We start from the raw sequence: 25007 nt of genomic DNA, 5'->3' as shown, positions 1-25007 counted from the left end.
CGATTACATACTGTAAACTTGAATATGACTACACTCTTCACAAAATTCTTGGCACCAACCTCAAGTGGAAAATCTGACATATTTAAAAACGGGAAGGTTGGGATGAGTGGGAGAAATTTTGCACTAGTAACTAGACTTCAAGGAATTCGTATTGGCAGCTGACTGGCTGCAGCCACTTCAGCGGCCATGTGGCTTGTATCCACCTCATCCGTTCGAGTCATGATCGGGGCACTCATTTTCAACATGTCCCCAATGTAGTATATAACGTCTGTTGCAGCTAGGGTGTCCATTTAATTATCATTTCATTTCTAGCAAAGCTGCATGGTCATTAACGGTAACTGTTCTTTCGTGAACAGATACTACCGTCATATATAATTGCTCGTATATTATCAGGAAGGACAATTCCGTTCTTCTTCTTCTTCAGGTCTTCTTTTGCATCTTCACAGGACCAGTCACTTACAACAAGGTCCTTGTGATGAGGGTGTTTCACTCACACTGCCATGGTAATAACTACGCCAGGTACCGACAAGTAATTGACACCTACAGAAAGATACACTTGGAAGGTTAATAATAGTACGTTTAGGCACTATTGCTCCATCACTTAGCCGACTGAGCTTTATTGACAACACGCAGAATATATATATATATATATATATATATATATATATATATATATATATATATATATATATATATATATATATATTACCCATTAAGAGTAACTTGATCATTCATTATGTAAATAACTGATATAGCATTGAAAAAAATATTGATAGTTGTAATACTTTGACTATAATCAGAGAGGTATGAAATAAAACACAAACACGGTTTGGGGTTATATACAGGGTGTAAATTTTTAAGTTGACAAACTCAGAGTAACTCGAAAAGTAAGCTTGGCACGAAAAAATGTGTAGAATCCAAAGTTGATTATTTCCGAGGGGGACTCTGCTGGTGCTAAACTTAGCCCACCACCCCAGCCCCCTGTGGGTGGGGCGGTAGGCAACTTTAAAATTTCAAATTGGAACCCCCTTTTTTTATTGCAGAATGAGATTCTACATAAAAAACTACGTAAATTTTGTCTTACAAATTTGTTTTTATTCTTGGTAGTTGGTGCTGTAATTAAAGAAAATCCATGTTTCCATTTTTACGTGGAAAATGGCTATGGATAAATAAAAAATACTTATTTACTTAATAAATTTTGATTCACTAAAAGCAAAACTCGCCCTCCCTCCTCATAGTGTGGAGTGTGAGAGAGAGGAATTAGAGTTTTGCGAATGTTGACCCAAAGATTAATTTTTTCCACTGATTCGGATAAGTTTTGTTTGTTTCGTGGTCATGAGGCCACGCAACTTTTAATCATCAAACAAATCATCTGACTAGCTTACTAACTTACCGAACTTCCTACTTACTGATGAGTGAACTCATTAACTAACAGAGTAAACAAAGTAAAAGACTATCTGAGGAAAAGACTAACCCATTTGCTAAATAAAGATGTACTTATTCCTGTTTAAGATTTGGTGGTCCTGAAAAGGAACAACTGGTTTCGTTTTATTGTTGGTTATTTGCAAATATTTTTTATTTAGTCATAACCATTTTCCACGCAAAAATGGAAACATGGAGTTTCTTGAATTACAGCGCCAACTACCAAGAATCAAAACAAAATTTTTAAGACAAAATGTACATAGTTTTGTTGTAGAATCTGATTCTGCAATAAAAAATGGGAGTTCCCATTTGAAATTTTAAAGTTGCCTTTCACCCCACCCCCAAGAGCCGTGGGTGGCGGTCTAAGTTTAGCAGCAGCAGATGTCCCACTCGAAAATAATGAACTTTGGATTCCACACATTTTTTTCGTGTGAAGGTTATTTTTCGAGTTATTCTGGTTTGTCAACTTAAAATTTACACCCAGTATATATATATACATTATCTATTTTTTTATTTAAATATCATATATAGGGTGCAATATTTCAGGAATATCATTACAATCTGTATGTATCTTTTTCTTTGAACCTGTAAGTATTTGCCAAATAAAGCTTTCTGACACGCAATACATTCAGTGCATATCTCACTGAAGCTAGTAGATGCCTCACAGTACTCAGGTTTTCCACACATACATTTAATCCTCTTTCGGTTCAGCGTTCATGTGAAAACAAAGGTGCTGCTTCAAATCAACATGTATACTATGCACACGTAGGGGGTTTACAACATAATTGTACAGAGAGTTTATGTTAGGCAACCAATGGTTCAGTGTCTCCAATGTAAGACATAGCGGAGTATCCAGATCGTAAAGCTTCATAACTGAGGCATGCCTTAGATAAAAACTCCTGTCACCCGATTTCAAACATAGTGCACAGTCATCATACACTGTTGTAATAGAAAGTGTCACACCAGTAAGGCAAATGTCTGAGGGACAATGATGATTGATGTAAGGCTCTGCACGTCATATTTCGTTCCAGTCGAACTCGTAAATTGGCACATCAACACACTTGGATACATTTGCAATATCCATTCTTACATGCAAGACGCAGACATGATGTGCTTTGATACCAACATTTACACGTTTCGTTCCATTGGGAGTTAAATTGTATGTGGAGGTGAAAAGCATAGGTACACTCGATCCCTTCTTATCCACAACATCTGCACTCTGTGGTTGCACTAAAAATGGTTCAAGTGGCTATGAGCACTATGCGACTTAACTTCTGAGGTCATCAGTCGCCTAGAACTTAGAACTAATTAAATCTAACTAACCTAAGGACATCACACACATCCGTGCCCGAGGCAGGATTCGAACCTGCGACCGTAGCGGTCGCTCGGCTCCAGACTGTAGCGCCTAAAACTGCACGGCCACTCCGGCCGGCTGTGGTTGCTCTATCACATGGGTGTTCTACTGGGATGGATCATATGTTGGTGGCCATTACTGTCATCCATCTTGACGTTGTTTAGTACCACCAGCAGTGTTCAATGTGCCAGGGGAAGATCGCTTGTCCTCGTCACACAAATCAATGAGTGGGACGGACAAGAGCAGCGCCTTGTCCTGCTCCAGCACATGGGCTACGTGTGCTACAGGATCCCACGTGGCTGCTACTGGTTCAGATGTGCTGGTAGTTGTTGCCGCCACAGGTCTAGAGGCAGCTGCAGATCACAACAAGATGGCAGCCAATGTTGCTACAGGTCCGGACATTGCCGAGATTGGCATGTTGGTAATCGACCCTGCTGGCTTGGATGTGTCGAGGGCTACTGCGGACCAAAGACGAGGAAGCATTAGACATGGATCATATGTGGAAACAATGAATAATGATAATAATAATAATAATAATAATAACAATAATAATAATAATAACCCCCGTGGAGGCCCGGGAAAAGAATAGGCCTCCGGTATGTTCTGCCAGTCGTAAAAGGCGACGAAAAGAACAAACCACTAATAGGGCTAACCCCCCTTTTAGTGTGATTACTTGGTTCAGGACAGAACTAAAGAAGCCTCGGACAAGCGCCGTCATGGTCGGGGACGACGCTTGAACCCTATGCCCGCCCACAATGGTAACGACACTGCTAGCCAACTGGAAAATGATTTAAATCCAAATAGAGGTGTTTTGCAGGATATGCTTCCTGCAACCACCCTAGAAGGAAAACAAAGACAGAGGATGAGATGGTCAGATGAAGTTAATCGACACCTCATGTTCTGTTATTACCAAGCAACAAACCTAGGAACCAACACAACTGGATACAGATCACAAGTACACACAACATTTATTACCAGATACCCAGAATTAAAATTTTTAACAGAACAACGACTAGCTGATCAGATCCGTGTAATAATCAAAAATAACAGGATACCCCAGTCAGAATTAGAAAACATCAAACAACAAGTACAACAAATACTAGAACAAAATAATGTGCAATCAGAAGAAGAAGAAGAAGAAAATACAGTAATGGACTCAAACATCCCAGAGCAAACAAACAAAGAACAACACACATCAATTAAACAATCAGAGGAAAACGACATCTTAAGACAGCCACCAGAACAAGCACAAATAGAACACGAAGTGACACACATGTTAGATATAGAAGAGAAATTTCAGCTGACATATATAGAATACAAAGACACAAATACAGACATTAGACCATTCTTGCATAGACCACCAAATAACCCACAAGTCGAAACAACAATAACAACTATCAACACAATCATACACAACAAAATAAATGAAAATACAACAATGGAAGAGTTACAACTACTGGTTTATGTAGGAGCACTCACTACACTAAATATACACCCTAGGCAGAGATCAGAACCAACCAACACACAGAAGAAACCCACAAAACCAGCATGGCAACACAGGCTACAGATCAGAATAGAAAAACTGAGAAAAGACATCGGACAGCTAACACAATTTATAAGAAATGAAATATCAGACAAAAAACGAAAAAGGTTAGGTAAAATCTCACAACAAGAAGCAATGGAGCAATTAGATGAAAAGAAGCAGAAGTTACAAGCATTGGCCAAACGACTTAGAAGATACAAAAAAAGTGAAAATAGAAGGAAACAAAACCAAACATTCAACACAAACCAAAAGAAATTTTACCAGACAATAGATAACACACACATTAAAATAGACAATCCACCAAACATAACAGACATGGAACACTTCTGGAGCAACATATGGTCAAACCCGGTACAACATAACAGGCATGCACGGTGGATACAAGCAGAAACAGACTCATACAAGATGATACCACAAATGCCTGAAGTGATAATTTTGCAACATGAAGTCACCCGAGCAATTAATTCTACGCACAATTGGAAAGCCCCTGGAAAAGATAAAATAGCAAATTTCTGGCTAAAGAAGTTCACCTCAACACATTCACATCTAACTAAATTATTTAACAGTTACATTGCAGACCCATACACATTCCCTGATACACTTACACATGGAATAACCCATCTGAAACCTAAAGATCAAGCAGACACAGCAAACCCAGCTAAATATCGCCCCATAACATGCCTACCAACAATCTACAAAATATTAACTTCAGTCATTACACAGAAATTAATGACACATACAACACAGAACAAACTTATAAATGAAGAACAAAAAGGCTGTTGCAAAGGAGCACGAGGATGTAAAGAGCAACTGATAATAGATGCAGAGGTGACATATCAAGCTAAAACTAAACAAAGGTCACTACACTACGCATACATTGATTACCAAAAAGCTTTTGATAGTGTACCCCACTCATGGTTACTACAGATATTGGAAATATACAAAGTAGATCCTAAATTGATGCAGTTCCTAAACATAGTTATGAAAAACTGGAAAACCACACTTAATATCCAAACAAACTCTAATAATATCACATCACAGCCAATACAGATTAAGCGTGGAATATACCAAGGAGACTCATTAAGTCCTTTCTGGTTCTGCCTTGGTCTGAACCCACTATCCAACATGCTAAACAATACAAATTATGGATACAATATTACTGGAACATACCCACACAAAATCACACATTTGCTATACATGGATGATCTAAAACTACTGGCAGCAACCAATCAACAACTCAACCAATTACTAAAGATAACAGAAGGATTCAGCAATGATATAAGTATGGCTTTTGGAACAGACAAATGTAAGAAAAATAGCATAGTCAAGGGAAAACACACTAAACAAGAAGATTACATATTGGATAACAGCGACTGCATAGAAGCGATGGAAAAAACGGATGCCTATAAATATCTAGGATACAGGCAAAAAATAGGAATAGATAATACAAATATTAAAGAAGAACTAAAAGAAAAATATAGACAAAGACTAACAAAAATACTGAAAACAGAACTGACAGCAAGAAACAAGACAAAAGCTATAAATACTTATGCCATACCAATATTGACCTACTCATTTGGAGTAGTGAAATGGAGTAACACAGACCTAGAAGCACTCAATACACTTACACGATCACAATGCCACAAATATAGAATACATCACATACATTCAGCAACAGAAAGATTCACATTAAGCAGAAAGGAAGGAGGAAGGGGATTTATCGACATAAAAAACCTACATTATGGACAGGTAGACAATTTAAGAAAATTCTTTCTAGAACGAGCAGAAACTAGCAAAATACACAAGGCAATCACTCACATAAATACATCGGCTACACCACTGCAGTTTCATAACCACTTCTACAACCCTTTAGATCACATAACATCAACAGATACGAAGAAAGCAAATTGGAAAAAGAAAACACTTCATGGCAAGCACCCATATCATCTAACACAGCCACACATCGATCAAGACGCATCCAACACATGGCTAAGAAAAGGCAATATATACAGTGAGACAGAAGGATTCATGATTGCAATACAGGATCAAACAATAAACACCAGGTATTTCAGCAAGCATATTATTAAAGATCCCAATACCACAACAGATAAATGCAGACTTTGTAAACAACAAATAGAAACAGTAGATCACATCACAAGTGGATGTACAATACTAGCAAATACAGAATACCCCAGAAGACATGACAATGTCGCAAAAATAATACATCAACAGCTTGCCTTACAACATAAACTTATAAAACAACACGTTCCTACATACAAGTATGCACCACAAAATGTACTGGAGAATGATGAATACAAATTATACTGGAACAGAACCATTATAACAGATAAAACAACGCCACATAACAAACCTGACATCATACTCACCAATAAAAAGAAGAAATTAACACAACTAATCGAAATATCCATACCCAATACAACAAATATACAAAAGAAAACACGAGAAAAAATTGAAAAATACATCCAACTGGCTGAGGAAGTCAAAGACATGTGGCATCAGGATAAAGTTGACATCATACCAATTATACTATCAACTACAGGAGTCATACCACACAATATCCACCAATACATCAATGCAATACAGCTACATCCAAACATATATATACAATTACAGAAATCCGTAATTATTGATACATGTTCAATTACCCGAAAGTTCCTAAATGCAATATAACATATACCGTACAGCAAAAAGGAAGTGACGCTTGATAAAGGTCTGCGTCACTCCATTCCTCACCAGACTTAACGTCTGAGAAAGTAAAGATAATAATAATAATGGTAACCAGAAAGAAAGATGTGATATGGGATACGTACTTTTCCATTTCCTCCTGTTATGCATGGCCATGTTGGATAGCGACTGCTGTTGATGCTTCATGGTTCTTCTTCTTCTGCTGCTGCTGATTGACTGACCAAGACTGAGGTACTAGAACTGCTGAGCCTCCGCTACACCCCCTCCAATGACGTCACCAGATACTGCCATCCTACTGGCTAAAATCTAACACATGACAGGATTAAGGGGCTCTTACTGGCTCCCACCATTTTCCCCCAACCTTCTTGGATTGTGTCAACATGATGGAACTTTTGGGGCACCCTGTGGGGTAGTGTTCCCCCTGGGGTGGGGGTGATGTCATCGCTGCCATCTTGGATGACGTCATTGAGATGGAAATTTTGGGGCACCCTGTGAGGCAGAACCGCCCTTGTCCCAATACTAGTGCTTTCTAGTGATACATATGAATTTATTTGTTACCAGCATGTGATGAATTTGACAAAAAGTCAGATCAAATTTTAGATTAGTCCTTAATAAATTGTGCTTCTACTGCAAGTCCAATTAGTTCTTATACACACGTTTTATTGCGCTCAAAAATGCGGCTTTTATGGCTAATTTTAGCTACCTGCATAATAGACTATATTGCATTACACTACTGTGGGATTCTGGCCAGTGTCTTTTCAAACTCAGATGTGATGGTCAAATGTGTTTCATATACAGGGAATTTCCTTAAGAACGTGCAAAAATCTAACACAACATTTGAGGTAGGGAACGTGGGCTCAGAGAAACCGCCTTAAGGAGATGAAGGCAATAGAAACACATTAGTGTGTACTTTTTTATTTACATTAGTTGAAGTTAACTGCAAATTCCCTCACTGACACAAAGAACGTACCATTTGTACTGTATCTTACGGAATGTGCTGAAATGGCGGCCATAAACCCCAGTGCAAGTATTACAACCATGAACAAGATTCTGACACACCCTAGCAAATATACCTGGTGTGCATCGAATCACATCACAGGCAGCTACAATTCTGGCCACTAATTCCATACCCGTATCCACACTATCTTTAGATATCCCCATACAAAATAATCAAGGAGATCATCTCAGATGGCCTCGCAGGCCATGGATTGGGACCACCCCTTCCAACCCAGCGACCTGGAAATACAGCACTGACATGGTTGCAGACATCCACAATGAAGTGAAGCGTTGCACCGTCATCTTGTAGCCACATCTTCTCACGAACAGCCAAAGTTACATTCTGTAACAACTCAGGTAGAACGGTCTGCACGAACCTCAAGTACAGGTGTCCATTTAGACGGCCTACTGCATCCTGACTTCCTAGTAATCAGGCTCGTCTTCCTTGTTTCCTTGCAGGAAATAAAGAATGTACATGTAAATAAACATCACAGTATGCATAAATGTGTACGCATGTTAGTTGTAAATAAGCTGGCAAACAGTAATGCTAGACAATGCGATAGACAAGTTTATTTCCATATCTCCTTAAGTGGGCTTCTCTGACCCCAGGTTCCCTACCTCAAATTGTTCAGTGGAGCATTCTCTATGTCCTGTTACACCCTGTATAAAATAATTGCAGCTAACTGGGAACAGTGTTTTTAGACATGATACAGACCTCACCAGAGCAAATGGATTTGAAATTGGCCACACGGCGAACTGGCCAGTAATGTATGTTACTGATGCAAAATAGGTCAACCCTTATAAAGCCTGCGGTGGATTGGTGAAATGGTTTTAGCATTGAGAAATTATTTCTAGGCAGTGGACGCTCATACTAGGAAACTGATGAATCATGACACAGAATGAAGAGAAAGCCATCTTTGTACCCATAATTTCCCCATTCTATCTTTTCCTTTTCTTTTTTTAATTATGGAAGGCGGCAAGACTTCGCCACCATACATTTAACAGTCTTGCAGCTTTATATTTATAGCAAATCACTGTTCACAATGCACTGTCGGATTATTAATAATTTCAGTGGCTGATAATGGCCTAGGACCACTTGCTAACAATCTGTGTAGTACAGTATGTCTGGAAGTTATTAGGGCTGAACACTGTCAGGAAAGGTGTAGTGGCCCACATGTTCCTCAGAAGCCACTACCAGCTAAAGAGAAGCCCGGAAGATACTTGTCGTATTCTGCAGGAGCAGATATTTACCCAGAGAGAGAGAGAGAGAGAGAGAGAGAGAGAGAGAGAGAGAGGAGAGAGAGCAGAGCGTGGCTGGTTAACGATGCTGGAGGAGGCAGAACCCCTGCAGCATGGACAGAGCGGGGCGGTTGCTCTCTGGTTGGACGGAAAAATTCCGGAATAGCGTACGTGGAGAACGAGTATCGAGGTGGAAGAAGGCGAAAGGACATTCTTTTAGTGCAAAGGAATACGTGGGGTCGCAAACGGTGGTCACAAGCTCACCTTCAGGGTATTTTCTCACAGGAACCTACCGGGAAAGATTTCCCGCCAAACAACAGAGACGCGTTTTTGACTGGCGGAGTGCTAAGGGTGTAGGAGGGGAAACTGAACCTTCCACAAAATCTTCTGAAAGGAGTAAGAGCTTCAGGTGATTAGCTGACACATTCATGACCCCTATAGTTGGAGGTAATGTTTTTGAAACAGCCGCTGGTATTCATTGTCTGAGTGCAAAAGTAAACGCTAAGGGTCTGGAAGGGAGCTGGGTATGGCGTGACAGAGGACTTCCCTCCGGGGATTGATTGAGTATGTATCCCTGCCAGGGTCGATAGCAGTCATTTCCCTCTGTGGATCGAACTAGACACTTCTCTGGCGAGAGCCACAGTGGAAATTCTGGAGGTTATATTTCGAGAAGTGTTGCCTTCGACACAGGGAGAACGTGATATCATTTCCCTGAGACAGAGTTATTCCGTTTACTCGAGTGACGATTCTTTAGTTCCCTTAGCTCACAGCTGCAGGCGGCGCTGACTTCGGTCGCGCAGCTTGAGGCTGTTGCCAATGGGCACCACTGTGGGGAGCCGGATTTGGGTATCACAGGGATGTCAACCTCGTCCCGTCTGTCCCCAGATGGGTCAGCCGCTTTGGTTGCCCCGGTTGCTGCCCGCAGTGGGGCTGAGCCCTCGCCTGTGGTTGATTGGGAGGTCGTTCCAAGGCGTGGCAGGTAGCGAAAGGCGGCCCCCGAGGCTGATCAGAAAGCCTCCCAGATGCGTCTGACAAACAGGTTTCAGGTACTGTCTCTGGCTGAGCCAGATGCAGCTGCCTGCCCTGTTTCAGAGGATGATTCTCACCCTTCAAGGTCTGGGCAGTCACAGAGGGTGGGCTTATTGGTAGTTGGCAGCTCCAATGTTAGGCGCGTAATGGGGCCCCTTAGAGATATGGCAGCTAAGGAGGGGAAGAAATCCAGTATGCACTCCGTGTGCATTCTGGGTGGAGTCATTCCTGATGTGGAAAGGGTCCTTTCGGATGCCATGAAGAGCACGGGGTGCAGCCAGCTGCAGGTGGTGGCACATGTCGACACTAATGACGTGTGTCGCTTTGGATCTGAGGAAATTCTCTCTGGATTCCAGCGGCTATCTGATTTGGTGAAGGCTGCCGGTCTTGCTTACGAGATGAAGGCAGAGCTCACCATCTGCAGCATCGTTGACAGAACCGACTGCAGACTTTTGGTGCAGAGCCGGGTGGAGGGTCTGAATCGGAGGTTCACGCGGTTTTGCGACCGTGTTGGCTGCAGATTCCTTGAATTGCACCATAGGGTGTTGGAGTTTCTGGTTCCGCTGAATAGGTTAGGAGTTCACTACACTCTGCTGGCGGCTACACGGGTAGCGGAGGCTGTGTGGCGTGGACTGGGCGGTTTTTTAGGTTAGAAGGCCTCGGGAAAGTACGGGGTGGGCTGCAATCTCAAAGGGTGCATGGCAAATACAGGACGTGCTTGGATCAAGGAACAGTCGGAATTGTAAATTGTTGTAGTTGTGCTGGGAAAGTCCCTGAGCTTCAAGCGACAATAGAAAGCACAGAAAGCCGGCCGATGTGGCCCAGCGGATCTAGGCGCTTCAGTCTGGAACCGCGCGACCGCTACGGTCGCAGGTTCGAATTCTGCCTCGGGCATGGATGTGTGTGATGTCGTTAGGTTAGTTAGGTTTAAGTAGCTCTAAGTTATAGGTGACTGATGACCTCAGATGTTAAGTCCCATAGTGCTCAGAGCCAAAGCACAGAAGCTGAAATCGTTGTAGGTACAGAAAGTTGGCTAAAGCCTGAAATAAGTTCTGCAGAAATTTTTACGAAGTCTCAGACGGTGTTCAGGAAAGATAGATTAGACAGAATTGGTGGTGGAATGTTTGTGTCTGTCAGTAGTGGTTTATCTTGTAGTGAAGTCGAAGTAAATACTCCGTGCGAATTGGTATGGGTGGAGGTTATACTTAACAGCCGAACTAAGTTAATAATTGGCTCCTTCTACCGACCTCCGACTCCGATGATATAGTTGCTGAACAGTTCAGAGAAAATTTGAGTCTCGTAACGAATAAATACCCCACTCATACGGTTATATTTGGTGGTGACTTCAAACTTCCCCCGATACGTTGGCAAAAATACACTCCTGGAAATTAAAATAAGAACACCGTGAATTCATTGTCCCAGGAAGGGGAAACTTTATTGACACATTCCTGGGGTCAGATACATCACATGATCACACTGACAGAACCACAGGCACATAGACACAGGCAACAGAGCATGCACAATGTCGGCACTAGTACAGTGTATATCCACCTTTCGCAGCAATGCAGGCTGCTATTCTCCCATGGAGACGATCGTAGAGATGCTGGATGTAGTCCTGTGGAACGGCTTGCCATGCCATTTCCACCTGGCGTCTCAGTTGGACCAGCGTTCGTGCTGGACGTGCAGACCGCGTGAGACGACGCTTCATCCAGTCCCAAACATGCTCAATGGGGGACAGATCCGGAGATCTTGCTGGCCAGGGTAGTTGACTTACACCTTCTAGAGCACGTTGGGTGCCACGGGATACATGCGGACGTGCATTGTCCTGTTGGAACAGCACGATCCCTTGCCGGTCTAGGAATGGTAGAACGATGGGTTCGATGACGGTTTGGATGTACCGTGCACTATTCAGTGTCCCCTCGACGATCACCAGTGGTGTACGACCAGTGTAGGAGATCGCTCCCCACACCATGATGCCGGGTGTTGGCCCTGTGTGCCTCGGTCGTATGCAGTCCTGATTGTGGCGCTCACCTGCACGGCGCCAAACACGCATACGACCATCATTGGCACCAAGGCAGAAGCGACTCTCATCGCTGAAGACGACACGTCTCCATTCGTCGCTCCATTCACGCCTGTCGCGACACCACTGGAGGCGGGCTGCACGATGTTGGGGCGTGAGCGGAAGACGGCCTAACGGTGTGCGGGACCGTAGCCCAGCTTCATGGAGACGGTTGCGAATGGTCCTCGCCGATACCCCAGGAGCAACAGTGTCCCTAATTTGCTGGGAAGTGGCGGTGCGGTCCCCTACGGCACTGCGTAGGATACTACGGTCTTGGCGTGCATCCGTGCGTCGCTGCGGTCCGGTCCCAGGTCGACGGGCACGTGCACCTTCCGCCGACCACTAGCGACAACATCGATGTACTGTGGAGACCTCACGCCCCACGTGTTGAGCAATTCGGCGGTACGTCCACCCGGCCTCCCGCATGCCCACTATACGCCCTCGCTCAAAGTCCGTCAACTGCACATACGGTTCACGTCCACGCTGTCGCGGCATGCTACCAGTGTTAAAGACTGCGATGGAGCTCCGTATGCCACGGCAAACTGGCTGACACTGACGGCGACGGTGCACAAATGCTGCGCAGCTAGCGCCATTCGACGGCCAACACCGCGGTTCCTGGTGTGTCCGCTGTGCCGTGCGTGTGATCATTGCTTGTACAGCCCTCTCGCAGTGTCCGGAGCAAGTATGGTGGGTCTGACACACCGGTGTCAATGTGTTCTTTTTTCCATATCCTGGAGTGTACGTGTTCAAACCCGGTGGTAGGCAGAAAACATCTTCCGAGATTGTCCTAAATGCTTTCTCCGAAAATTATTTCGAGCAGTTAGTCCACGAACCCACGCTAATTGTAAATGGTTGCGAAAACACACTTGACCTCTTAGCCACAAATAATCCAGAGCTAATAGAGAACATCATGACTGATACAGGGATTAGGGATCACAAGTTCGTTGTAGCTAGGCTCAATAACGTTTCTTACAAATCCCCCAAGAACAATCGCAAAATAATTTTATTTAAAAAAGCGGATAAAGTGTCACTAGAAGCCTTCCTAAGAGACAATCTCCATTCCTTCTGAACTGACTACGCAAATGTAGACGAGATGTGGCTCAAATTCAAAGATATAGTAGCATCAGCAATTGAGAGATTCATACCTCATACATTGGTAAGAGATGGAACTGATCCTCCATGGTACACAAAACAGGTCCGAACGCTGTTGCAGAGGCAACGGAAAAAGCATGCGAAGTTCAGAAGAACGCGAAATCCCGAAGATTGGCTAAAATTTTCAGACGCGCGAAATTTGGCACCGACTTCAATGCGAGATGCCTTTAATAGGTTCCACAACGAAACATTGTCCCTAAATTTGGTAGAAAATCCGATGAAATTATGGTCGTATGTAAAGTACACAAGCGGCAAGACACAGTCAACACCTTCGCTGCGCAGTGCCGATGGTACTGTTACCGAAGACTGTGCCGCTAAAACGGAGTTATTGAACGCAGTTTTCTGAAATTCCATCACCAGGGAAGGCGAATGGAATATTCCAGAATTTGAAACACGAACAGCTGCTAGCATGAGTTTCTTAGAAGTAGATACCTTAGGGGTTGCGAAGCAACTCTAATCGCTTGATACGGGCAAGTCTTCAGGTCCAGATTGTATACCTATTAGGTTCCTTTCAGATTACGCTGATACAATAGCTCCCTACTTATCAATCATATACAACCGCTCACTCACCGACAGATCTGTACCTACAGATTGGAAAATTGCGCAGGTCGCACCAGTGTTTAAGAAGGGTAGTAGGTGTAATCCATGGAACTACAGACCTATATCATTGACGTCGGTATGCAGTAGGGTTTTTATAGCATATACTGTATTCAAACATTATGAATCACCTCGAAGGGAACGATCTATTGATACGTAATCAGCATGGTTTCAGAAAACATCGTTCTTGTGCAACGCAGCTAGCTCTTTATTCGCACGAAGTAATGACCGCTATCGACAGGGGAAGTTGATTCCTTATTTCTAGATTTCCGGAAAGCTTTCGACACCTTTCCTCACAAGCGACTTCTAATCAAGCTGCGGGCCTATGGGGTATCGTCTCAGATGTGAGACTGGATTGGTGATTTCCTGTCAGGAAGGTCACAGTTCGTAGTAATAGACGGCAAATCATCGAGTAAAACTGAAGTGATATCAGGTGTTCCCCAGGGAAGCGTCCTGGGACCTCCGCTGTTCCTGATCTAGATGAATGACCTGGGTGACAATCTGAGCAGTTCTCTTAGGTTGTTCGCAGATGATGCTGTAATTTACCGTCTAGTAAGGTCATCCGAAGACCAGTATCAGTTGCAAAGCAATTTAGAAAAGATTGCTGTATGGTGTGGCAGGTGGCAGTTGACGCTAAATAACGAAAAGTGTGGGATGATCCACATGAGTTCCAAAAGAAATCCGTTGGAATTCGATTACTCGATAAATAGTACAATTGTCAAGGCTGTCAATTCAACTAAGAACCGGGGTGTTAAAATTACGAATTACTTGATTTGGAAAGACCACATGGATAATATTGTGGGGAAGGCGAGCCAAAGGTTGCGTTTCATTGGCAGGACACTTACAAGATGCAACAGGTCCACTAAAGAGACAGCTTACACTACACTCGTTCTTCCTCTGTTAGAATATTGCTGCGCGGTGTGAGATCCTTACCAGGTGGGATTGACGGAGGACAAAAAATGGTTCAAATGGCTATGAGCACTATGGGACTCAACTGCTGAGGTCATTAGTCCCCTAGAACTTAGAACTAGTTAAACCTAACTAACCTAAGGACATCACAAACATCCATGCCCGAGGCAGGATTCGAACCTGCGACCGTAGCGGTCTTGCGGTTCCAGACTGCAGCGCCTTTAACCGCACGGCCACTTCGGCCGGCGACGGAGGACATCGAAAGGGTGCGAAAAAGGGCAGCTCGTTTTGTATTATCACGTAATAGTGGAGAGAGTGTGGCAGATATGATACGCGACTTGGGATGGAAGTCATTAATGCAAAGACGTTCTTCGTCGTGGCGAGATCTATTTACGAAATTTCAGTCACCAACTTTCTCTTCCGAATGCGAAAATATTTTGTTGAGCCCAACCTACATAGGTAGGAATGATCATCAAAATAAAATAAGAGCTCGAAGAGAAAGGTTTAGGTGTTCGTCTTACCCGCGCGCTGTTGGGGAGTGGAATGGTAGGGAGATAGTATGATTGTGGTTCGATGAACCCTCTGCCAAGCACTTAAATGTGAATTGCAGAGTAATCATGTAGATGTAGATGTAGATGTAGTTGTCTGTGGAGTCTGACACATATTGAAGTGCTTCTTTACACTTCAGTCGAATTTCTGTTCTTCGCTAATGAGCAAACAGAAATCATTTTGTAATTTCTTAGACTGCCAGTGCTCTGCGCTTTTCTAACACAATATTTCGACGACGTACCTTGCCATCTTAACAGGAAGCACCTGATGAAGACACCGAGGTACGACGTCGAAATATTGTGTTAAAAAAGCGCAGAACACCGGCAGTACACCCGATTCAACGAGATGTGAGAAATCATGTTGTGTCTTGTTCTCAGACCTAGGAGTTCAGAGACGTCATTTTGTGTCTACTGTGTAGGCAGAGTATTGCAGGTACAACATGTACGTCATTTGAACAGCGGCCAACGCTTCAGTGAGCAAATCATCGGTGCAGAGCAACTGCTGCCCTTACTTCAATAGGTGATGTACACACACTGATTCTTTGGACAGCGGAACACCCGCAGTAAATGTGTTGAGTTTCATTTGGTTGTCCACTGAGCATCTTTTGAAAGTGTCTGTCGGGCTGAGGGGCTTCTGTTTCCCACCGCCAATCAGCCTCTGATAATGAGGGTTGGTGGGGTGGGGAGGGGTGGGTGGCGGCCTATAAAAAATCAAACATATGATCTGCCAATCTCGAAATTACATGTAGGGTAGAATCCGATAATGTGTACTGCGTATTCAATTCTTTGTACTCTACTCATTTATTGTGAATAAATAATTTACGGTATCCACATTGTGATTCATTCTAGTAGGATCCGAATAGAAACCATTGGTTTGATATGCTTAACTGAAACGAAGTAAAACCAGTACAATGTACTTCGTTTTATGGAAATCTTTGGGTGTAGACTGTCAATGGCAGCGTCATCTTAACCATTTGTAGGCGTGGGAATTCCATTTATGGGACAAAATTCGGCAGCCACACATATGAACAACATATGTATCGCACATCGCGGGGGGATTACTATCATAATACAGGGTGATTCAAAAAGAATACCACAACTTTAGGAATTTAAAACTCTGCAACGACAAAAGGCAGAGCTAAGCACTATCTGTCAGCGAATTAAGGGAGCTATAAAGTTTCATTTAGTTGTACATTTGTTCGCTTGAGGCGCTGTTGACTAGGCGTCAGCGTCAGTTGATGCTAAGATGGCGACCGCTCAACAGAAAGCTTTTTGTGTTATTGAGTACGGCAGAAGTGAATCGACGACAGTTGTTCAGCGTGGATTTCGAACGAAGTATGGTGTTAAGCCTCCTGATAGGTGGTGTATTAAACGTTGGTATAAACAGTTTACAGAGAATGGGTGTTTGTGCAAAGGGAAAAGTTCTGGACGGCCGAGAACGACTGATGAAAATGTAACACGCATCCAGCAAGCATTTGTTCGCAGCCCAGGAAAATCGATTCGAAGAGATAGCAGAGAGCTCCAAATTCCACAATCAACTGTATGGAGAGTCCTACGAAAAAGGTTAGTTATGAAACCTTATCGTCAACTACCCGAGGCGATGGATCGGCCGCCAGGCAGCCCGTGACAGACCACTTCATCACTGGCCTCCAAGAAGCCCTGATCTTACCCCCTGGGATTTTTTCTTATGGGGGTATGTTAAGGATACGGTGTTTTGGCCACCTCTCCCAGCCACCATTGATGATTTGAAACGAGAAATAACAGCAGCTATCCAAACTGTTACGCCTGATATGCTACAGAGAGTGTGGAACGAGTTGGAGTATCGGGTTGATATTGCTCGAGTGTCTGGAGGGGGCCATATTGAACATCTCTGAACTTGTTTTTGAGTGAAAAAAAACCTTTTTAAATACTCTTTGTAATGATGTATAACAGAAGGTTATATTATGTTTCTTTCATTAAATACACATTTTTAAATTTGTGGTATTCTTTTTGAATCACCCTGTAAGATAAAGGCAGTGAATAAACAGAAATTTATTGAAGAATATTTTGACAATACTTTCTCAGTGCATAAGGCTGTAAAACAATACCTTACCTGCTATACCATGAGGTGACGTAACTCATTGGATAGCGACATGCGCATATACAGATGGCGACAGTATTACGTACACAAGTTATAAAAGGACAGAGCACTGACGGAGCTGCCGTTTCTACTCAGGAGATTCATGTGGAAAGGTTTCCGGCGTAATTACGGTCGAACGACGGAAATTAACAGATTTCCAATGAGGAAAGGTAGTCGAAGCTAATTGCATACGACTTTCCGTTTCGAAAATCGTGGGGGGATTCAGTATTTCGGCATCTACACTGTCAAGTGTGTGCACACAATACTAAATTTCAGACATTACCCCAAAAAGCCACGGACCCAAATTGTCAACAAGGCACTGTGTAAGCTGGTGGTGGCTCCAAAATGGTATGGGTTCTGTTTACATGGAATGAAATGGGTCCTCTGGTTCAACTGAACTGATCATTGACTGAAAATGGTCGCCATTCTCAGCCACTGATGGACTTTTGCTCCCGAACGAAGATGAAATTTTTGTGTAGAACATAAAGCCATATCACTGCGCCACTGTTCTTCGTGACTGTTTTGAAGAACATTTTGAACAATTCGTGCGAATGATTCGGCCACCCAAAACGACCGACGTGAATCCCATCCAACATTTTTGGGACATAATCGAGAGGTCAGTGCGTGCAGAAAGTCCTGCGCCGGCAGCACTTCGACAGTAGTGCATGGTGGCCAAGTGGTTCTAGGCGCTTCAGTCTGGAACCACGCGATCGCTACGGTCGCATATTCGAATCCTGCCTCGGACATGGATGTGTGTGATGTCCTTAAGTTAGTTAGGTTTAATTAGCTCTACGTTCTAGTGGACTGATGACGTCAGATGTTAAGTCCCACAGTGCTCAGAACCATTTGAACCATCCCCAAGGTAATAGCAATTTGTCCTCTTTCGTAGTTACTCGTGACAATGAATTTCCTCTTTTAGGGCCATATCGTCAATAGAAAGATTCTTTATTCGTCTCTGTTCGCGGCTATAGCGGCAGCATGGCTCAGTATTTCTGCAGGGGACTTCCGACTTGTTGAGTCCACGCCATGTCGAGGTGCTGCAGTTCGGCGACACTATGTTGGGAGAGGTCCCGTAAGTTTTGCCAGCTCACTGTAATACATACTTGAATGTACAATACCAGCGACGATCACTGAACATGTAGAGGTCTTCTAGAGCCTTCTCGAGAGCATTCGTATACATGTTGTGGTTGAACGAGATGGCAACCACTTTCAAGAAAACTGCTTTCTAGGGCTGTGCTTTGAGAGGACAAGGCCAACATGGCACCTGGCTTAGGGGGCGAGTGTTTGACTAGAGAAAGCTGCACCCACAGACCGACAAATTCCTGCTATGATGAGTCTGTTTTTTCTTTATTTTTCTTTCATAGGACTCGGTACAGAACAGGCGCTACTCTTCAGGTTTTCCCTCATCCTCGAGAGGCAGTTAGTTTACAATGAACTGAGAAACCGTGGGAAGAGACAATTACATCAAACAGCGAGTCCTGAAGTGAACGATGAAATTTTTGTCTTAGAAACTCAACGATGAAATTTTTGTCTCAAAGCTAAAAGGTTTTTCTTGTGTATTTTTGGGTGTTGATTTCGGGTAAAGTACCTAACATGTTCAGTCATACGCAGTGTTGGCGCAAGCCGAAAAACTGAATTAGGTACACGATATTTATCAATGTAAAAATCATAATAACGCCATTATTGTTTTGTGACGTTTTGCAGTGTTATTTTCTACAAAAGTTGTTTTATTTCATTGTGTATCCATATGTGACAGTCGTACAAGGGACTAGCAATGGGCTCTCAAAATCTTACCATGTAGAGGGAAAACGTACTGCAAGATCACATGGTGCACGGCACCAAACCAAGTAGGTTTCCAATGTTATCAAAAGCCAAGTTGCAAGAAGGAGTTTTCATCGGAAAGACGGAACAGTAGAAGGTAATACTGTGAAACCGCGTTTATACGTTTCTCAGCTTTACGTCTTTCGCACTTGTACGTTGTATACTGTGCACTTTTTCGATTTTGCATGCGAAGTTACACCACTTTCACGTTTTAACTATATATGACCATGCAGCTTTACTAGAATTGAAATGATAATTAAATGAACACCCTAGATGCAAGCAGGCGTTGATACACTTCGTCGGGGACATGTTGAAAATGTGTGCCCCGACCGGGACTCGAACCCGGGACCTCCTGCTTACATGGCAGACGCTCTATCCATCTGAGCCACCGCGGGCACAGAGGATAGCGCGTCTGCAGGGACTTATCCCTTGCACGCTCCCCGTGAGATCCACATTCCCAACATGTCCACAACACTACTTTCGTAGTGCGCCTATTAGATGTTTGCCCATCATACTCATTACTCGTGGCAGAGTAATCTACCAAGTCCCGTACGAGTTCGGGCATAGCGTGTGCGTTCGTACACAAGAAGGTCAAAGGCTGGGAACCCATATTTATTTTAACTATATATGACCATGCAGCTTTACTAGAATTGAAATGATAATTAAATGAACACCCTAGCTGCAAGCAGGCGTTGATACACTTCGTTGGGGACATGTTGAAAATGTGTGCCCCGACCGGGACTCGAACCCGGGACCTCCTGCTTACATGGCAGACGCTCTATCCATCTGAGCCACCGCGGGCACAGAGGATAGCGCGTCTGCAGGGACTTATCCCTTGCACGCTCCCCGTGAGATCCACATTCCCAACATGTCCATAACACTACTTTCGTAGTGCGCCTATTAGATGTTTGCCCATCATACTCATTACTCGTGGCAGAGTAATCTACCAAGTCCCGTACGAGTTCGGGCATAGCGTGTGCGTTCGCACACAAGAAGGTCAAAGGCTGGGAACCCATATTTATTTTAACTATATATGACCATGCAGCTTTACTAGAATTGAAATGATAATTAAATGAACACCCTAGCTGCAAGCAGGCGTTGATACACTTCGTTGGGGACATGTTGAAAATGTGTGCCCCGACCGGGACTCGAACCCGGGACCTCCTGCTTACATGGCAGACGCTCTATCCATCTGAGCCACCGCGGGCACAGAGGATAGCGCGTCTGCAGGGACTTATCCCTTGCACGCTCCCCGTGAGATCCACATTCCCAACATGTCCACAACACTACTTTCGCAGGTTCGAATCCTACCTCAGGCATGGATGTGTGTGATGTCCTTAGGTTAGTTAGGTTTAAATAGTTCTAAGTTCTATGGGACTGATGACCACAGATGTTAAGTCCATAGTGCTCAGAGCCGTTTGAACCATTTTCACTGCCTGTATATACTCCTTGGGCGGCATCCAACAACAGTCAGCTATCAGTTTTCATAACTGAAACTACGTCTCAGGCATGTCCCCAACGAAGTGTATCAACGCCTGCTTGCAGCTAGGGTGTTCATTTAATTATCATTTCAATTCTAGTAAAGCTGCATGGTCATATATAGTTAAAATAAATATGGGTTCCCAGCCTTTGACCTTCTTGTGTGCGAACGCACACGCTATGCCCGAACTCGTACGGGACTTGGTAGATTACTCTGCCACGAGTAATGAGTATGATGGGCAAACATCTAATAGGCGCACTACGAAAGTAGTGTTGTGGACATGTTGGGAATGTGGATCTCACGGGGAGCGTGCAAGGGATAAGTCCCTGCAGACGCGCTATCCTCTGTGCCCGCGGTGGCTCAGATGGATAGAGCGTCTGCCATGTAAGCAGGAGGTCCCGGGTTCGAGTCCCGGTCGGGGCACACATTTTCAACATGTCCCCAACGAAGTGTATCAACGCCTGCTTGCAGCTAGGGTGTTCATTTAATTATCATTTCAATTCTAGTAAAGCTGCATGGTCATATATAGTTAAAATAAATATGGGTTCCCAGCCTTTGACCTTCTTGTGTGCGAACGCACACGCTATGCCCGAACTCGTACGGGACTTGGTAGATTACTCTGCCACGAGTAATGAGTATGATGGGCAAACATCTAATAGGCGCACTACGAAAGTAGTGTTGTGGACATGTTGGGAATGTGGATCTCACGGGGAGCGTGCAAGGGATAAGTCCCTGCAGACGCGCTATCCTCTGTGCCCGCGGTGGCTCAGATGGATAGAGCGTCTGCCATGTAAGCAGGAGGTCCCGGGTTCGAGTCCCGGTCGGGGCACACATTTTCAACATGTCCCCAACGAAGTGTATCAACGCCTGCTTGCAGCTATGGTGTTCATTTAATTATCATTTTAATTCTAGTAAAGCTGCATGGTCATATATAGTTAAAATAAATATGGGTTCCCAGCCTTTGACCTTCTTGTGTGCGAACGCACACGCTATGCCCGAACTCGTACGGGACTTGGTAGATTACTCTGCCACGAGTAATGAGTATGATGGGCAAACATCTAATAGGCGCACTACGAAAGTAGTGTTGTGGACATGTTGGGAATGTGGATCTCACGGGGAGCGTGCAAGGGATAAGTCCCTGCAGACGCGCTATCCTCTGTGCCCGCGGTGGCTCAGATGGATAGAGCGTCTGCCATGTAAGCAGGAGGTCCCGGGTTCGAGTCCCGGTCGGGGCACACATTTTCAACATGTCCCCAACGAAGTGTATCAACGCCTGCTTGCAGCTAGGGTGTTCATTTAATTATCATTTTAATTCTAGTAAAGCTGCATGGTCATATATAGTTAAAATAAATATGGGTTCCCAGCCTTTGACCTTCTTGTGTGCGAACGCACACGCTATGCCCGAACTCGTACGGGACTTGGTAGATTACTCTGCCACGAGTAATGAGTATGATGGGCAAACATCTAATAGGCGCACTACGAAAGTAGTGTTGTGGACATGTTGGGAATGTGGATCTCACGGGGAGCGTGCAAGGGATAAGTCCCTGCAGACGCGCTATCCTCTGTGCCCGCGGTGGCTCAGATGGATAGAGCGTCTGCCATGTAAGCAGGAGGTCCCGGGTTCGAGTCCCGGTCGGGGCACACATTTTCAACATGTCCCCAACGAAGTGTATCAACGCCTGCTTGCAGCTATGGTGTTCATTTAATTATCATTTCATTACTTTCACTTTTTTCATTTATAAGTTTTTGCACTTTTGCGCAATTATTTTTAATCCTCCCCAGTCATTTTTGTCGCACTTACACACTACAAAGACCAATAAATGGTCTCGAAATGTTTCTTATGTTGTGTGACCAATCATTAATTTTTTTCTGTCTGCATCCAAATTCACATTTATCATTTCGGGCCTTCGCTATACTATGCATGGTAGTACACATGGCGACACTTATTTTTGACCTTGTGGCAGTCATCGCACATATCGACAGAGATAAGAAAGATGTTACATTCGACGTGTTGCAGGTAAGCCAAAGAATTACTTTGTAGGTTAGGACAGTCTTCAGACATACATTACATACATACAGAATTCCCTTTCAGTTCTCTCTGAACTTAACTAAAATTTTTAGAATAGATGTATAAACTAAATTAAGTTCAGTACAGACTGTATATGTAGCTTTTTAATTTATTTTTCTTATTTAGGCGATGCAGTACGTGAGAACTGCTTGGTATGAATTAAAGGCAAACACAATATGCAAGTGCTTTGGAATGATGAAACTCAAGTTGACCCTGAAAATGTTGAACATTTTAATGTAGATTTCGATGTACCAGAACACAATAACTGGCTCGTATTTCCAATGGAAATGATTTTGATGATTTCGTTGATTGTGATGCTGACACTGCCGTGTGTTTTGTATAAAATGAGGATGAAGTAATTGAAGAAGTGGTGCTGGTATCAACCGAAATAAATATTTCTGAGCAATCCGAAGAATCGGATGGTGAACCTGTGGACCCTCCCAGTCTGTCAGAAGCCCTTACTGCATTGGAAGCAACACACCGTTACAGAAGATCAAAAAACATTAGTGATGACAAGATGTGCACAGTGATTGCAATGAAAACTTAATTTATTAATGCAGTATTGCTTCCGAAAAAAAAATATTCAATCTTTAGACTTAAATAAGTTTAATTGTCCATATCTACTTTACCTATTGCTATACAATACATGTACCTTGTGCTTGCATGCATTTGAATTTCATAGAAATATATTATAAAGTTTCATTTTAACGTTAATCTAACTTGTACAATAATGTTAGCATCCCCCTTCAAAAACGTATAAACAATGTTTTACTGTATTAAAGACATCGGAATATCAACTTCTACAATCTTTAAAGAAGTTACCAACGAGTTTCTCGGCAACATCTAAGACCCTTTTACGTTTATATAGTAGGAAACATGCTGTAGAGGTTCAAAATATTGGGCGCTTCAGTGAAATTTATGCCTCACATTCTGGAATCGTACGTCAGCTATACCCCAGAAAGGGTAGGTATTGTCAGCGAGAAATAGGGAGAAGGGTTTTATTAAGAGACTAAAGCAATGAAACCAAAGTATCGGAGCTGATAGCAATGTCACTACGGTAGCTGACTTAAGGAAACCCCACCTGGATTTCTGTTTCTTTTGTTAATCGTCACCGGTTCCGATCTGGCAAGGAGAAATCTTTCAAATCTAGCGCCAGTAGGTATAAGATAGACGCGTGTTATTCATGCAACTGTTGAAAGACTACATCTCGTGACGTCACATCTGAAGGGAATCTGTTAGGCAGCTCAAAAACTGTAATTGTGAATAAAAAAAAGTGGGAGTCAATGGTCTCTGTTCATTCGTTATAACTTAGATGAAGGTGCCTGAGACGTAGTTTCAGTTATGAAAACTGATAGCTGACTGTTGTTGGATGCCGCCCAAGGAGTATATACAGGCAGTGAAAATGGTTCAAACGGCTCTGAGCACTATGGACTTAACATCTGTGGTCATCAGTCCCATAGAACTTAGAACTATTTAAACCTAACTAACCTAAGGACATCACACACATCCATGCCTGAGGTAGGATTCGAACCTGCGAGCGTAGCAGTCGCGCGGTTCCGGACTGAAGCGCCTAGAACAGCTCGGTCACACAGGCAGTGCACGACAGAAAAATTTCCAAACGGATTTTTGAGGGGAATCAATAGTCATGCTTTTGTACTAGCACTGAAGAACATAATACTTCATTAGAATGTTAGTAGTGGCTTATTTTAACATCTGTTCTTGACTGAATTATTTTTTAATATATGTGATTAGTATGAATATCATCATCACCTTTTGGAAAGAACCTACGGGACAGAAAGAAACCGTTGGCAATTTTGAACTTCGCATATCAAAAACTTTCTTTTAAAAGCCTATTACTTATGAAATTCTAAAGCAAACAGATGAAGTTCGACAGCACAGTGTCTCACTTTTGATCGTGACGTAAAACTAATGTTCATTAGCCTAAATAATCACTGCAAAAAATTA

General features: G+C 43.3%; 7 non-coding genes across 7 annotated transcripts; 4 read left to right on the top strand and 3 right to left on the bottom strand.

The window, feature by feature from the left end:
- Window positions 1–19815: 19815 nt before the first annotated feature.
- Window positions 19816–19890, bottom strand: Trnat-ugu (transfer RNA threonine (anticodon UGU)). Its single transcript has one exon. It is a non-coding gene; the product is annotated as a tRNA-Thr (tRNA).
- A 331-nt stretch (window positions 19891–20221) lies between these two features.
- Window positions 20222–20296, bottom strand: Trnat-ugu (transfer RNA threonine (anticodon UGU)). The gene has a single exon. It is a non-coding gene; the product is annotated as a tRNA-Thr (tRNA).
- A 331-nt stretch (window positions 20297–20627) lies between these two features.
- Window positions 20628–20702, bottom strand: Trnat-ugu (transfer RNA threonine (anticodon UGU)). The gene has a single exon. It is a non-coding gene; the product is annotated as a tRNA-Thr (tRNA).
- Window positions 20703–21322: 620 nt separating this feature from the next.
- Window positions 21323–21397, top strand: Trnat-ugu (transfer RNA threonine (anticodon UGU)). The gene has a single exon. It is a non-coding gene; the product is annotated as a tRNA-Thr (tRNA).
- A 331-nt stretch (window positions 21398–21728) lies between these two features.
- Window positions 21729–21803, top strand: Trnat-ugu (transfer RNA threonine (anticodon UGU)). The gene has a single exon. It is a non-coding gene; the product is annotated as a tRNA-Thr (tRNA).
- Window positions 21804–22134: 331 nt separating this feature from the next.
- Window positions 22135–22209, top strand: Trnat-ugu (transfer RNA threonine (anticodon UGU)). Its single transcript has one exon. It is a non-coding gene; the product is annotated as a tRNA-Thr (tRNA).
- Window positions 22210–22540: 331 nt separating this feature from the next.
- Trnat-ugu (transfer RNA threonine (anticodon UGU)) lies at window positions 22541–22615 on the top strand. Its single transcript has one exon. It is a non-coding gene; the product is annotated as a tRNA-Thr (tRNA).
- The last annotated feature ends 2392 nt before the right edge of the window (window positions 22616–25007 follow it).

The sequence above is a fragment of the Schistocerca nitens genome, chromosome 7, assembly GCF_023898315.1.
Source record: "Schistocerca nitens isolate TAMUIC-IGC-003100 chromosome 7, iqSchNite1.1, whole genome shotgun sequence".
NCBI classification, from domain to species: domain Eukaryota; kingdom Metazoa; phylum Arthropoda; class Insecta; order Orthoptera; family Acrididae; genus Schistocerca; species Schistocerca nitens.
This window is presented reverse-complemented; position numbering and strand designations above follow the sequence as displayed.